Source organism: Cynocephalus volans, chromosome 1 (assembly GCF_027409185.1).
Source record: "Cynocephalus volans isolate mCynVol1 chromosome 1, mCynVol1.pri, whole genome shotgun sequence".
Classification (NCBI taxonomy): domain Eukaryota; kingdom Metazoa; phylum Chordata; class Mammalia; order Dermoptera; family Cynocephalidae; genus Cynocephalus; species Cynocephalus volans.
The window spans coordinates 302,320,875-302,337,626 of record NC_084460.1 but is presented as its reverse complement, the minus strand read 5'-3'; positions in this window follow the sequence as shown (position 1 = coordinate 302,337,626).

The following is a 16,752-nucleotide window of genomic DNA, read 5'->3' as shown; positions in this document are numbered from 1 at the left end:
GGCCAAGTGCAACCTTTCTAGATTAGGGTTGGGGACAAGTATGTGGTTCACATGGGGCCAAGTGCAACCTTTCTAGATTAGGGTTGGGGACAAGTATGTGGTTCACATGGGGCCGAGAGCAGCCTTTCTAGATTAGGGTTGGGGACAAGTGTTGTTCACGTGGGACCAAGTGCAACCTTTCTAGATTAGGGTTGGGGACAAGTATGTGGTTCACATGGGGCCGAGAGCAGCCTTTCTAGATTAGGGTTGGGGACAAGTGTTGTTCACGTGGGACCAAGTGCAACCTTTCTAGATTAGGGTTGGGGGCAAGTATGTTGTTCACGTGGGACCAAGTGCAACCTTTCTAGATTATGGTTGGGGACAAGTGTTGTTCACATGGGACCAAGTGCAACCTTTCTAGATTAGGGTTGGGGACAAGTGTTGTTCACGTGGGACCAAGTGCAACCTTTCTAGATTAGGGTTGGGGACAAGTGTTGTTCACATGGGGCCAAGTGCAACCTTTCTAGATTAGGGTTGGGGACAAGTGTTGTTCACATGGGGCCGAGAGCAGCCTTTCTAGATTAGGGTTGGGGACAAGTGTTGTTCACGTGGGACCAAGTGCAACCTTTCTAGATTAGGGTTGGGGGCAAGTATGTTGTTCACGTGGGACCAAGTGCAACCTTTCTAGATTATGGTTGGGGACAAGTGTTGTTCACATGGGACCAAGTGCAACCTTTCTAGATTAGGGTTGGGGACAAGTGTTGTTCACGTGGGACCAAGTGCAACCTTTCTAGATTAGGGTTGGGGGCAATTATGTTGTTCACGTGGGACCAAGTGCAACCTTTGTAGATTAGGGTTGGGGACAAGTGTTGTTCACATGGGACCAAGTGCAACCTTTCTAGATTAGGGCTGTGGACAAGTGTTGTTCACATGGGACCAAGTGCAACCTTTCTAGATTAGGGTTGGGGACAAGTGTTGTTCACATGGGACCAAGTGCAGCCTTTCTAGATTAGGGTTGGGGACAAGTGTTGTTCACATGGGACCAAGTGCAGCCTTTCTAGATTAGGGTTGGGGACAAGTGTTGTTCACGTGGGACCAAGTGCAGCCTTTCTAGATTAGGGTTGGGGGCAACTATGTTCACGTGGGACCAAGTGCAACCTTTCTAGATTAGGGTTGGGGACAAGTGCTGTTCACATGGGGCCGAGAGCAGCCTTTCTAGATTAGGGTTGGCGACAAGTGTTGTTCACGTGGGACCAAGTGCAACCTTTCTAGATTAGGGTTGGGGGCAAGTATGTTGTTCACGTCGGACCAAGTGCAACCTTTGTTGATTAGGGTTGGGGACAAGTGTTGTTCACATGGGACCAAGTGCAACCTTTCTAGATTAGGGTTGGGGACAAGTGTTGTTCACATGGGACCAAGTGCAGCCTTTCTAGATTAGGGTTGGGGACAAGTGTTGTTCACATGGGACCAAGTGCAGCCTTTCTAGATTAGGGTTGGGGACAAGTGTTGTTCACATGGGACCAAGTGCAGCCTTTCTAGATTAGGGTTGGGGACAAGTGTTGTTCACGTGGGACCAAGTGCAGCCTTTCTAGATTAGGGTTGGGGGCAAGTATGTTGTTCACGTGGGACCAAGTGCAACCTTTCTAGATTAGGGTTGGGGACAAGCGTTGTTCACATGGGGCCGAGAGCAGCCTTTCTAGATTAGGGTTGGGGACAAGTGTTGTTCACGTGGGACCAAGTGCAACCTTTCTAGATTATGGTTGGGGGCAAGTGTTGTTCACATGGGGCCAAGTGCAACCTTTCTAGATTAGGGTTGGGGACAAGTGTTGTTCACATGGGACCAAGTGCAACCTTTCTAGATTAGGGTTGGGGACAAGTGTTGTTCACGTGGTACCAAGTGCAACCTTTCTAGATTAGGGTTGGGGACAAGTGTCGTTCACATGGGACCAAGTGCAACCTTTCTAGATTAGGGTTGGGGACAAGTGTTGTTCACATGGGACCAAGTGCAACCTTTCTAGATTAGGGTTGGGGACAAGTATGTGGTTCACATGGGGCCAAGTGCAACCTTTCTAGATTAGGGTTGGGGACAAGTGTCGTTCACATGGGACCAAGTGCAACCTTTCTAGATTAGGGTTGGGGACAAGTGTTGTTCACGTGGGACCAAGTGCAACCTTTCTAGATTAGGGTTGGGGACAAGTATGTGGTTCACATGGGGCCAAGTGCAACCTTTCCAGATTAGGGTTGGGGACAAGTGTCGTTCACATGGGACCAAGTGCAACCTTTCTAGATTAGGGTTGGGGACAGGTGTTGTTCACGTGGGACCAAGTGCAACCTTTCTAGATTAGGGTTGGGGACAAGTGTTGTTCACATGGGGCCGAGAGCAGCCTTTCTAGATTAGGGTTGGGGACAAGTGTTGTTCACGTGGGACCAAGTGCAACCTTTCTAGATTAGGGTTGGGGACAAGTATGTGGTTCACATGGGGCCGAGAGCAGCCTTTCTAGATTAGGGTTGGGGGCAAGTGTTGTTCACATGGGGCCAAGTGCAACCTTTCTAGATTAGGGTTGGGGACAAGTGTTGTTCACATGGGGCCGAGAGCAGCCTTCCTAGATTAGGGTTGGGGACAAGTGTTGTTCACGTGGGACCAAGTGCAGCCTTTCTAGATTAGGGTTGGGGACAAGTGTTGTTCACATGGGACCAAGTGCAACCTTTCTAGATTAGGGTTGGCGGCAAGTGTTGTTCACATGGGGCCAAGTGCAACCTTTCTAGATTAGGGTTGGGGACAAGTGTTGTTCACATGGGGCCAAGTGCAACCTTTCTAGATTAGGGTTGGGGACAAGTGTTGTTCACATGGGACCAAGTGCAACCTTTCTAGATTAGGGTTGGGGGCAATTATGTTGTTCACGTGGGACCAAGTGCAACCTTTGTAGATTAGGGTTGGGGACAAGTGTTGTTCACATGGGACCAAGTGCAACCTTTCTAGATTAGGGCTGTGGACAAGTGTTGTTCACATGGGACCAAGTGCAACCTTTCTAGATTAGGGTTGGGGACAAGTGTTGTTCACATGGGACCAAGTGCAGCCTTTCTAGATTAGGGTTGGGGACAAGTGTTGTTCACATGGGACCAAGTGCAGCCTTTCTAGATTAGGGTTGGGGACAAGTGTTGTTCACGTGGGACCAAGTGCAGCCTTTCTAGATTAGGGTTGGGGGCAACTATGTTGTTCACGTGGGACCAAGTGCAACCTTTCTAGATTAGGGTTGGGGACAAGTGCTGTTCACGTGGGACCAAGTGCAACCTTTGTAGATTAGGGTTGGGGGCAAGTATGTTGTTCACGTCGGACCAAGTGCAACCTTTGTTGATTAGGGTTGGGGACAAGTGTTGTTCACATGGGACCAAGTGCAACCTTTCTAGATTAGGGTTGGGGACAAGTGTTGTTCACATGGGACCAAGTGCAGCCTTTCTAGATTAGGGTTGGGGACAAGTGTTGTTCACATGGGACCAAGTGCAGCCTTTCTAGATTAGGGTTGGGGACAAGTGTTGTTCACATGGGACCAAGTGCAGCCTTTCTAGATTAGGGTTGGGGACAAGTGTTGTTCACGTGGGACCAAGTGCAGCCTTTCTAGATTAGGGTTGGGGGCAAGTATGTTGTTCACGTGGGACCAAGTGCAACCTTTCTAGATTAGGGTTGGGGACAAGCGTTGTTCACATGGGGCCGAGAGCAGCCTTTCTAGATTAGGGTTGGGGACAAGTGTTGTTCACGTGGGACCAAGTGCAACCTTTCTAGATTATGGTTGGGGGCAAGTGTTGTTCACATGGGGCCAAGTGCAACCTTTCTAGATTAGGGTTGGGGACAAGTGTTGTTCACATGGGACCAAGTGCAACCTTTCTAGATTAGGGTTGGGGACAAGTGTTGTTCACGTGGGACCAAGTGCAACCTTTCTAGATTAGGGTTGGGGACAAGTGTTGTTCACGTGGTACCAAGTGCAACCTTTCTAGATTAGGGTTGGGGACAAGTGTCGTTCACATGGGACCAAGTGCAACCTTTCTAGATTAGGGTTGGGGACAAGTGTTGTTCACATGGGACCAAGTGCAACCTTTCTAGATTAGGGTTAGGGACAAATATGTGGTTCACATCGGGCCAAGTGCAACCTTTCTAGATTAGGGTTGGGGACAAGTGTCGTTCACATGGGACCAAGTGCAACCTTTCTAGATTAGGGTTGGGGACAAGTGTTGTTCACGTGGGACCAAGTGCAACCTTTCTAGATTAGGGTTGGGGACAAGTATGTGGTTCACATGGGGCCAAGTGCAACCTTTCTAGATTAGGGTTGGGGACAAATGTCGTTCACATGGGACCAAGTGCAACCTTTCTAGATTAGGGTTGGGGACAGGTGTTGTTCACGTGGGACCAAGTGCAACCTTTCTAGATTAGGGTTGGGGACAAGTGTTGTTCACATGGGGCCGAGAGCAGCCTTTCTAGATTAGGGTTGGGGACAAGTGTTGTTCACGTGGGACCAAGTGCAACCTTTCTAGATTAGGGTTGGGGACAAGTATATGGTTCACATGGGGCCGAGAGCAGCCTTTCTAGATTAGGGTTGGGGGCAAGTGTTGTTCACATGGGGCCAAGTGCAACCTTTCTAGATTAGGGTTGGGGACAAGTGTTGTTCACATGGGGCCGAGAGCAGCCTTTCTAGATTAGGGTTGGGGACAAGTGTTGTTCACGTGGGACCAAGTGCAGCCTTTCTAGATTAGGGTTGGGGACAAGTGTTGTTCACATGGGACCAAGTGCAACCTTTCTAGATTAGGGTTGGGGGCAAGTGTTGTTCACATGGGGCCAAGTGCAACCTTTCTAGATTAGGGTTGGGGACAAGTGTTGTTCACATGGGGCCAAGTGCAACCTTTCTAGATTAGGGTTGGGGACAAGTGTTGTTCACATGGGACCAAGTGCAACCTTTCTAGATTAGGGTTGGGGACAAGTGTCGTTCACATGGGACCAAGTGCAACCTTTCTAGATTAGGGTTGGGGACAAGTATGTGGTTCACATGGGACCAAGTGCAACCTTTTTAGATTAGGGTTGGGGACAAGTGTTGTTCACGTGGGACCAAGTGCAACCTTTCTAGATTAGGGTTGGGGACAAGTGTTGTTCACGTGGGACCAAGTGCAACCTTTCTAGATTAGGGTTGGGGACAAGTGTCGTTCACATGGGACCAAGTGCAACCTTTCTAGATTAGGGTTGGGGACAAGTATGTGGTTCACATGGGGCCAAGTGCAACCTTTCTAGATTAGGGTTGGGGACAAGTATGTGGTTCACATGGGGCCAAGTGCAACCTTTCTAGATTAGGGTTGGGGACAAGTGTTGTTCACATGGGACCAAGTGCAACCTTTCTAGATTAGGGTTGGGGGCAAGTATGTTGTTCATGTGGGACCAAGTGCAACCTTTCTAGATTAGGGTTGGGGACAAGTGTTGTTCACATGGGGCCAAGTGCAACCTTTCTAGATTAGGGTTGGGGACAAGTGTTGTTCACATGGGGCCAAGTGCAACCTTTCTAGATTATGGTTGGGGACAAGTGTTGTTCACATGGGGCCAAGTGCAACCTTTCTAGATTATGGTTGGGGACAAGTGTTGTTCACATGGGGCCAAGTGCAACCTTTCTAGATTATGGTTGGGGACAAGTGTTGTTCACATGGGGCCAAGTGCAACCTTTCTAGATTATGGTTGGGGACAAGTGATGTTCACATGGGGCCAAGTGCAACCTTTCTAGATTATGGTTGGGGACAAGTGTTGTTCACATGGGGCCAAGTGCAACCTTTCTAGATTAGGGTTGGGGACAATTGTTGTTCACATGGGGCCAAGTGCAACCTTTCTAGATTAGGGTTGGCGTGAACACAGGAGCGGGACTTCCGTGCCAGGAGTGAGCTGGCGTCAGATTCTACTTTTGAGACATTTAAAGGAACAGCTGCTAGAGGATTGTCAGCAGATTCTGAGGACAATCACGGGCTAGATTAGAAGTAAAACAAACTTAAAGTGAAGGGGCCCAGAGGATGCGACAATAACTTGCGACAGCATCTTGGGCGGAAGCTTCTAGCCCCGCTGTCACCTGTTACTGGAAAATTCTCAGCAGTTCTCAGTGAAAGGTCTGCAGGTGGACAGAAGAAGAGGACTGGCCTGTTAGCAGGAAGTATGAAGTGTCTGCGCCACACCAGTATCGTTCACCATTGTTCATATTTTCTGTAATTATTGCACCTGAACTAGTCAGCCATTTATGTTGATTTCTACCGTTAACCAAAATAACCCATTTTTATTAATGTCCGGGTAGGGGTGCTATACCTGCATGCCCTGTTCACACCGACCCTAATTCTTTGCTCCCGGGCTGTGAGCTGCAAGAGTAGACCCGTCCCCTCATTATAGAGTGGGGAAACTGAGGCTGGGGAGAGGCCCGCTGCCCTGAGGCTGCAGCACGTGGCCAGGCCACATCTGCCCTATTCCCAGCACGGGGCCTGCTCTCCCGGCCACGCACCTGCATCCCCTCACTGTCACCCAGAAATGGGCCCACAGTGTCCCCACTCAGTGTTTTCTGGGAGGCTGACCAGGCCCATGGCACCTGGGATGTTAGCACCAATCTCTAATGAGGAGCCCACCAGGAGGCCTGCAGCCCCCACTCCTTCCAGGGCCCCTGGAGCGGGAAGAAAGGAGCACACATGTCCAGGACTCATCTGAAAGGTCACAACTCAGGGACAGAGGACTTGTCCTGCGACAGTGTGGTCACTGGAGGACACCCCACTTCCTGCCAGAGCCCGTGTGACAGCAGGGGCCTCACACCCCAGCTGGTCTGTGGAGTCTTTTTAGGATGTGAGTCCTCAGTGCCGTGGACCTTGGCTTGGACTCCAGTGCAGAGTCCAGGGCCAGGAGGACACGCAGGGCAAGGAGCCAGCCAAGTGCTGCAGAGCTGGCCAGGCGACACCCACCTCCAGCCTCTATCTACTGCTGCGGTCGAGGATGCTGGGCTGCTGGCATGGGTGCCTCACCCCAGGCCCCGCCTCTCACTCCATCTTCAGTCACCCACTCAAGGGCAGTCTACATGGGAGCCCCTCACCTTCATCTCTGGAAACCCAGATTGTTCCTCCAGGATAACTTTTCCCTTTGAAATTTGTGGTACAAAACACAGAAACCCGGGCAGCCTGTATATGCTTGACCCCAGGGCCAGACTCAAGACCTCAGTGAGGGTTTGGTGGGAACACCCATGTGATCTGCCCTCTGAGCCAGCTGGACAGAGTCCTGGTCAGAGGCCATGGGTAAGCTGCCTGCCTGTCCTCAAGAGGTGGCCAGGATGGGGAGGGTTCTTGGGGTTTTGCAGGCAGTGCTGCCTGGCCAGCTCCCATTCACAGCCACTGGGACCCTGCCACCCAAGCCCTGGGACTGTCCTGCGACTGCTAGAGGTTAGGGGTAGTGGGCAGGGACTAGAGACAAGTTGCAAAACTTGTGGAGCCTCAGTAGGGGTGGCGCAGCTGCTCTCAGTCATCACCACATGCGCAGAACTCCCTCTGCCTTGGCCAAGCCTGCATAGGCCCCACAGAGCACCATGGAATGCTCCTTACAAACCACCTACCCACCTCCCATCCTCCATGCCCAGAGCCCTGCACAGCTCCCATGGAACCAGGTGCAGAGCACCCAGCTGCCTTCACTCAGCCCCACACGGAGCCCCACAGCCTGCACATGCCATGGGCTCTGCTGCATGTGCTGACCTCCTGGGCCCTCATGTCTCCCCCGCCCTGCAGTAGAAGGTCAGAAAATACTGGAGCCCCTGCAGGGCCAGTGCCCAGCGCCTGCCAGCCTGATCTCTGGTTGGGGCTTGAAGGGCGATGTTGGGGGCTCCTACCAGCAACCCCGCCCCATGGCCTTGGTCCTGAGCAAGCCCAAGGAGACTGGCCTGCCGGGAGCCCCTGAGGCCAGGCAAATGCCCTGCACCTGAGTGCCCCTGGGGGAGGGGCTTCTTTCATCCCGGGGCTGCCCCGTCCTTGGCCCATGGGGTGGGCAGTGTGGGCTGGCCTCACCCCACCTGCCTCTGAGATGCATTATTCCATGAGGCCCTAGCTGAGAACCTGGGAAGAGGGTCTTGGGAAGGGTGGCACCTCCCCAGAGCACAGACCAGTGGCTGCCCAGCCACCATCAAAGGCCAGGCCCTAAAGGCAGGAAGAGTCTCCCTGGAAATCACCAGTCCCCGAGAAAGGAAACCGAAGCCAGAGCCAAGCAGAGGTGGCAGCTACGTCCCAGGTAGGGCTGATGAGGCCTCGGGAAGGAGGCGGACCCCTGTCTGCTGTCCCTTGTAGGGACTGCTCCAGCCACGGAGAGAATGTTCAGGAACAGAAGTCACTCTGCACTAAACACACTGCGGGACAGGCAGGAAATGTACCCTGGGCCTCTGCCCAGAACCCCCCTTGGTGTCTGGGGCACAGAGGCCCATGCCAGGGTTAGCCCTTGTGTGGGTGAGAACAGGCCTGACTTCCTCATGACTTCCATGCCCTCAGCTGCCTAGAGGACTTTCCCTGTCCTCGCAGGTCTCAGGGGTGGTAGAGACAAATGACCTCTGCGGAAGCCTGGTCATCCCGCCTGGCCAGCCTCGCCCTGGCTCTGAGTCCTGGGCCACCAGATCTGGGACTGGCTGGGCATCCCCACACGGCAACCCTCCTCCCACACCTGCCTGAAGGTGGGCCAGGGCACAGGTGCCCTCCCAGAAGAAGGGGCCAAGTGGGGCTGCAGTCCCGAGGGCCTAAAGGGTGTCACCTGTGCCCTCAGCTGGGGATGGTGCCAGCTCCAGGTGAAACGGGCTGACCTGACAGAGACTGAGCTGTCCACTGTCACCTGGATGGGAGGTCTGTTGGACCAGGTGGCCCAGGTGTTCACAACTCATGTCACTGGGGACACAGATCCCAGGAGACACTAGTGTAGGGTCTGGCAGTTCATTGGGAGTGACTGTCCCACACTCCTGCTGGATGCCACCGCTGGGGCTCCCACTCTGCTCCGAGCAGACCACACGGCTCCTCCTCTGAGGACTGCACAGGACGGGGTGGCAGAGGGGCTGGGGTGCCCTTTCCAGTGGCGGAGGCTGAGGGGAGGCTGTGGGACCTGGCTCATTTCTGTTCATCTCCCTGCAGACCCGAGGGACAGCTGGAGCCAGCCCCCTTAACAAGGAGGTCTGGGGTGGGCTCAGGGTGACCCTGGGGGACCCCGGCAGGAAAGCCCTGCTCTTCTCCCCTCTTGCCTGACCTGAGCCTGGACTTTTGGGAACCTTGGGCGGGGCCCCTCCCAGAAAGACTGAGCCTGTGTTACTGGGCACACTGGTCCGACTGCCTGCCCTGTTCAAAGCCAACCACTGAAAAGTCAAATGTCAGTGAAAATGGAAGTCAGCTGTTATATAGGGACATCAGGGACCTGAGGAGAGGTCTTGGGCGAACTCGTCTCTGCAGTAAACCTGAACGAGAACGCCAGACTAAAGGCATCTTTAAGACCCAGATTGACTGAAGGGTTTTAGGAGGGGCCGGGAGAATAAAACGTGGGGAAAGAAAAGCAGGAGGGAGGGGACGCGAGCCGCAAGGGCTTCATGCAAGGACCCAGGGCCAAGGTCTCGCCCAGACGCCACCTGGTCCTGCTCCGTCCTTGCTGTTGTCTCCGGGTCTGGGGGGTACGTGCACGTCTGCAGCTCCAGGCTGGCTGGAAAACAACTTTACACTTACATAAGTAATGTCATCTAGCCTCTTAATGAAGGTTCAAAATTTTAAATAACCATTGGAAAAAGGGAACTCAAAGAAATGCATGCCAAAAAAAAAAAAACTGTATTTTTAAAATCATTTAGAGCCCACGCAGTTTTAGGTCCCAACATGACTTCAGCCGTAATCACTCCAGCACTGGGACATTTCTGGCCCTTTTGGGTGGCAGTGAGAGCACTGGCCAGAAGGAACAGGCCACCCACAGTGAGGCCCGGGCTGTGTCCCCCTGAATGTTAGGAGAGACCATCCCCAGCCGTGACCAGGTGTGGTGCTTGCTGAAGGGCAGTGCAATACGGGGGGTAGCAGGAGACGGTGGTTACCGACACCAGCTGCGACCACCCGGCCAGGTGCCAAAAGGAGGACTGTCACCATGAAGAGCGCTTCCCCTTACGTTGTCACCAGCACGGTGGCGTGCACATACGTGCACTGAGCCAATGTCCAGTTCTCTCCCCGCTCTTATTCCCTTATCGTAACTGAAAGTGCATTGACTTTATATCAGTTTTAAGTATTGTTCATTTTACCTCATAGTATTTTAGTAAAAGGCTATCAGGAGAGGAGCAAACATCCCGCAAGGACTTTACCTCCTCTCCTGGGGAAGGGATTCGTGTTTCCAGTTGTGTGCAGGACACTTGTGTCACGTCACATGAAAAATGAAAAATGTTCGAGTGTGGTTTAAAGAGATGGGTGTGGGCGCCAAGGTGACAAGGGCTGCACTCGTGAAGGCTGATGTTTTTCTGTCACCTTTACCCAACAGCTGGTAAAACCTTGTCCCAGTGTGAGCCTGTGAGGGTGTTTCTGGAAGAGACGAGCATTTGAATCAGCAGCCTGAGCACCGCAGACCCCCGTCCCCAGTGTGGGTGGGCACCAGCCAGTCCATCGAAGGCTCAGATAAAGAGAGATCCTCTCTCCCTCTCTGTCTCTTCTTGAGCTGGGACACATATCTCTTCCTGCCCTTGGACGTGGAGCTCCTGGTTCTCGGGGCTTTGGACTCTGGGACCGAGTGACTCCACCGGCTTCTCCACTCCTCCAGCTCGTGGACGGCACTTGGTGGGACCCCTCGGCCTCCATAATGACATGAGCCAATGTCCTTAACAATCTCCCCGTGCATGTGATGCCATCGCTTCTGCTTCTCTGCAGATCTCTGACTCATTCACCGGGACTCGGGGGTTGGTGACACAGACACCCACTTAGCGCCCTGAAGGACCCCTGGGCAGACAGGACCCGGGTGGGGAGGGCAGCTGGCTGAGGGAAGCGCCCTCCCCACGGGCTCCTCGCAGGCAGACAGGCAGGAGGGAAGCGAGGACAGGCTGGGTCACGTCTTCTGGCCTCCTTCGGTGGCTGTGGAGCACTTTGCTACTCGTTGGGGGCTGGGGTGTACATGGAGGGACAGGTCCCACCCCCACCCTTGTGACTGTGTGATGGGCCTAGACAGGGGGCAGAGGAGGGTGGGGATGGGTGCCCGGGTGCACCTTGCTCGGGCTGCTGCTTCCCTGCCTTCTCGTCTGCAGGGCAGGGCTGTCGGGAGTGACAAGCCCTGCTGTGCAGAGTGACCTGAAGTTGCCAGGTGGGATCTGCCTAGGGGGCCCCAACCCCTGTTCCCCCAACTGAGCGCCTGCAGTTTCCATTTTGTCTCTCTTGGGTCTGGCACTTTAAGGAAGGGCCCTCCCGATGTGGGGGCTGGGCTGTCAGGAAGGACAGTAGGACAGATGGGGCAGGGGTGGGAGGAAGGGTCACTGTGGCCACTGGCCACCTGAGGAGGGGCAGGGCCAGGCTCCTGTGAGGCCGTCAAGGGCCCAGGGGTCTACCTGTCCAGGCCAGGGAACCTCGGGCCCCTTCACCCCTCTGCCAAACAGAACTTGAGGGGTGGTTCAAAGCCACCCAGGAGCTGAGCACCACTAGACCAGCCACCCAACATGGGGCTGCCATGTCGCATCCATCCCAGCTCCAACCTGGGATCACACACAGGCAGGAGGAAGCAGCCAAGGGCACATCCAGGCTCAGCGCAGCAGGGACTCCCCACCAGGTTTTCCTGGGCCATCCCTCCAGGGGGACAGGGGTCCTTATTCACAGCCAAGGCAGACTGGCAGTTTCTCGCTTTTTCAAAGTCCATCTCGGTCCCCCAACCCCTCCCTGCTCCAGGGAGCATCAGGAACGCACATGTCTGTGCTGGGGACCAAAAGGACCCAAAGCGGCCCTGGTGCCATAACATGGGGCCCTCGAGTCTGTCCAGGACCCGAAGAGTAGGAACTGAGTCCTGTTGGGAGGGGAGGTGGGGGTGGGGCAGCAGGTGCCGCCAAAGCAAAGGTGCAGGACAGGTCAGCTGGGTCCTGTCCTAACAGGGCCTGGCCAGACGACACCATGAGCAGGGGGGTCCAAGACAGCTCAGGAGAGAGGACGTCACCCTGCACCTCAGGAGGACACAGTGAACCTGGCCCAGACTTTCTCTGCTCTGGGCTCTGCTTCTGGTCTTCATCCCACCCGACCTTCCCTTCTCCCCAGGCCCAGCCCCACATGCTCAGGGGACCCAGACCTCACCTGGAGAAGCCACAGAGAGCAAAGGGCCCAGAATGTCAGTGAGCATGGCCCCAGCCTCGTGAAGGTGACTGCCCCTGGGTGTGCCCCTGTGCCCCTCAGCACCAGCACGTAGCTCCACGGAAGCGTGTCTGAGTCAGTTTGTTTACCCAGATGTGAGACTGTGGGGCCTGTCCTGCCCTGTGTACGTTCTAACTCATTCACTCCTTCCTCCCTTCCTTGCTTTCTCTTTCTTCCCCTTCTTCTCTCTTTCTTTCATCCTATTAATCTTTCTATCTTCCACTTCCACATTCGTGTATATACCTAGCCATCATCCATCTACTCATCCACCCATGCGTGCATCCATCCACCCATCCATCCTTCCTTTCTTCTTTCCAACCACCCATCGGTCCACCCATCCATCTCTCCGTCCATCCTTCCACCCACCCATCCACCCGTCCATCCATCTTTCCATCCATCCTTCCATCCTTCCACCCACCCATCCATCCTTCCATCCATCCACCCACCCATCCACCCACCCATCCACCCACCCATCCACCCATCCTGTGATCTCTAGCTACGGATCTGTCATTCTGCAGTTTTCCCCCTGAGCCAACTATTCAGCTTTTCCCTTGTTCACTTAGATAACCATGAACGTGCCATTCTCCCTACAGCACCCTGAACCCCCAGCTCTCAAGAGTGGTGTCTACATGCTCACGTGCCTGGATATCAAACACAGATTAAGGGGTGCCTCTCAACAGCTTTATTTCTAAAAGGGTTGGCGACACACGGCAGAGGAAAGACATTTCAGGCCCAGGCAGGAAGGATGGAGCTGGGTGACAGGGAGCTGCCTGGCCCAACACACTCACAGAATCACACACCTCCCATCACTGTCTACTGGAGGACGATTCTGCTGTTGCTGGTTATTCCCATGGTCCACGTGGCTTTCACGTGGACTTCTCTGTTGCAGCTGGCTCCACACGGGAACGTGGCTTTGCCGCGGGGCCAGGGACTTGGCGCACTTCCTAAACCAGCTGTTTGGCCTGGTGTCCTGGCAGGCCTGCGCGGTCTCCAGGCAGGCGAAGCAGAACGCCACATGGCACTGGGAGCACGTGACATATTTGCACATCTCCTTGTGCTCGATGAGCAGCCCGCATGTGGGGCAGGCCCGGATGGAAGGGCAGCCTCGGACCTCACTGTCCGGGAGGTCCTTGGTGGCACAGGTGGCCAGGACATGCAGGATCTGGTCCCTGCAGCCCTCATTGCCACAACGGACTGAGGATGTCCCAGGCCCTTTCCAGGCCTTCAGGCACTGCCAGCAGAACTTGTAATCCTTCCCCTGCGTGGAGGTGCAGATTGTGCACAACACCCGCAGCGAGGTCTGGTCCTTCCTCTCCACGAAGCTTTTGCAGCCCGGGCACTGTGGGGAGCGTGGGCTTCTCAGAGCAGGCAGAGGGCAGCCCTGGGCCCCCCGACAGGAAGGTGAGGGCTCGGGACAGGGAACTAAGGGGCTGTGGGGAACGGCCGTGCAGGGAGGGCTGCAGGGCTAATGTCACCGTCCCTGGGACCAAAGGCTCAGTCCTACCTCATTAGCAGGGCAGAGCCTGTGGTTTGGGCTACGGGAGACACGAGGCCCCTCTCCCAGGAAGGGCTCACACCCACCTCTTTAAAGTCACAGTAGAGTCTCAGTGCAGACAGGGCAAGCTTCTGCTCAAAGTCCCGCTGCTCAGAGGCACCCAGCATGGCAGAGCGGCGCACCTCCGGGTAGGACCACTGGGCCCCACACTTCTCCCCCTTGACATCAGCAGGGCAGCAAAGCTTGGAGTGGCCCTGGAAAAACAGAGGCACAAGGGCACACAGCGTGCATGGCACCAAGGGGCAGATGTGGCCACAGCCCCTCTCCTGCCTGGGTAGTGGCACTGCCCCCATGTCCCCGTCTGCCAGGGGCCTGTGAGGCCCTGCCCACAGCCACCTGCCTCCTCGAGGGGTCATGAGCGTGCCCTGGGCCCCACACCAGGTCTCCTGGGCACCCCATGCGCATTGTCTCCCAGGGTAGAGCTGGAGGCCTCCCTGTCTGGGTCCCTGGGTGCTGCTTCCCTCACAAGGGACACTTTGAATTCTCCCAAAGGAGACAGGAGCTCTGTATCTCTTCTGGTCTCTCAATAGGACATCCTGTCTCTGGACATCCTCCTCACGTGGCGGGTGCATCCACTGTGCTGTGGACGAGCCCCTACGTACCTGGTCTATCAGCTGGAGGCACCAGGCCTTCAGGCTCTCTGGATCCACCGTGTGCCCACAGCTCATCTCCACCCTGTCCTGGCCATCATACTCGTCCCCTGTCAGGGCCAAGTGTCCACGTCAAGAGAAGGTTTGGGTCAGGGCTCCAGCACGCCTGGTCCAGGCTGTGCTGGGTCTCTGGGAAGTCGGGGTACAACGCGGCCCCTGGACCTGTTGGATGATGGTGGCTGAGCGCCTCTCTCCAGGGCCCTCCCCTGCCACCTTCTCTGCAGAGTCCATGCGGGTCCCCCTATTGAGAGCTGACCCGGCGTGGAGGGAAGACTTGGTAAGGTTTAGGCCCTTTGTGGGTGGGGACGTGACTTCCTGCCATGACACCTTCCCACTTCATCAGGGCCCCTGCTGAAATCCGGTCCTTCATCAATGCAGAGCCCCGGGTCCCCATCGCACGCAGCCCAGCACGTACCGGTTATCTCCTCTCTGCCCCGCACGAACTTGGGCGGGCGCTCGCGCTCACAGCCGCCCTTGGACTCGCTCTTGAGCGCTCTGATCTCCCCGGGCTGCATTCCGGCCTCCGCACCCCAGCGCTGCAGGCAGCAGCCCAGACGGACCTGGACAGAGCGGGTTCCGCTCCTTCTGCTCAGCCCCTCCCTCACCACCGCCCGCGAGCACAGGGAAGGCCACGCCCACCGGAGCCCCGCCCACCTGAAGCCCCGCCCACCAGGACTCTGCCCGCCAGGACTCCGCCCCGCCCTCCTGTAAAGAGAGTCCAGGTCGGGGTGAAGTTCAACGCTGATAACTAAGGCAGGTGCTGGAGGACTGCAGGAATGGGGAAGGGTCCCCAGGCAGCTCCATCTGGAGCCCAGGGCACCCGGGACTCCCGCACTCAAGCAGGCCCAGCCTCAGGCCCAGGCTTCCCCAGGGTCGCCTCTTCCTTCCCGTCTGGCTTCTGGTTCACGGGCTTTTACTTGGAAAAATCGCATCGTTTTCTCTCACTGTCACAGTCCACTAAGTCCGCAGACGTGCAGAGCAGTGGCAGGGGTCGTGCTGTGTGCCCACCTGCAGCCTGAGGGCCAGCCTTGGGGACAGGCTGGTGCAGGGGCCAGGCACCCACCCCTCACAGCTGAGCAGCAGGGACACGTGGGAGGGGAAGAGCCTGGGGGGGGTGCCTCTTCCCCTGTGGGGCTCCTCTCTTCACCCCAGGATTTCCCAAGCCCTCCTCCCAACCTGTCATCTACACAGGCAGGGGCGGGACAGGAGTTCTCAGAAATGTCCCCCAGAAGAGAAACAGAACTGAAACTTGGCCCCACCCCGTGGCCCTGTCCCAGCACAAACAACCCCCACCCCACCCCACTTCCTTGGCTGCTCCCTCAGGACCCTGCCCTTTGTGTGCCTGGGAACTCCCACGGTGGGGACAGCAGCAGCTGACACATCAGGAGGTCCCGCTTCCCTTCCTGGGGCACTTGGGCAGGTAACTCGCCCCTACCCCTTCTTTCAGTTTCTCCAGCACTCGGCTGAGGACACTGGTGGGAACTGCCTGGAGGGCTCAGTCCTGCTCCTGGCATGGGAGGACGGGGCGGGGTGGGGGGATCCTTTGCTTCCCTTTCTCCTCCAGGAGGGTCCCAGATCCAGGGCTAATCAGAGGAGGCCTCAGGGAGGGTCCCAAGCGCTGGCTACACCCATGGTCCTTCCTGGCAGCTGTCTCTGGTCCCTGACAGGTGGGGGGGGGATTGAATCGCCCTGTGCCTGCTCAGGAGCACACAGGGACCCGTCTACCCACCAGCCAGGACATGGACCCCCACCCACCTGGCCCCAGCGGGCGTCCCCTGGTGGTGAGCACGCAGCAGTGCCCTGGCGGGCCTCAGAAAGACACTGCTCTCCTCCCCTGGCAGGGTGGGCGGTGCCAGGGGAGTCCTGGCTGCTGGACTCTGTCACAGGAGCTGCCTCCCCAGCTCTGGCGCCCACACATGGCTGCAGGATCCTGAAGAGCACGTTTCCAGATGGGTGAGGGGCTTTTTGTTCCTGGTTACTAACTTCTAATTCTTTCCTTTGCTGGGTAGACTTCCTGCCTTTTTCTCCTTAGAGGGTGTCTTTGGTTCAAGGTATGCCAAGGTGGACGGGCCTTGCAGACTAAGGTGCCCTTTCATTCTGGACTATTCTGTTCTCTCTTGTTCCCGCTTTTGTGTCTTTCTGTTATGCAAAGACAGTGAGCTGTGGGTGGCTGGCAGTGTCCAGCCTGGCCAGAAGGCTGCTGGACAGGAGTCTGTG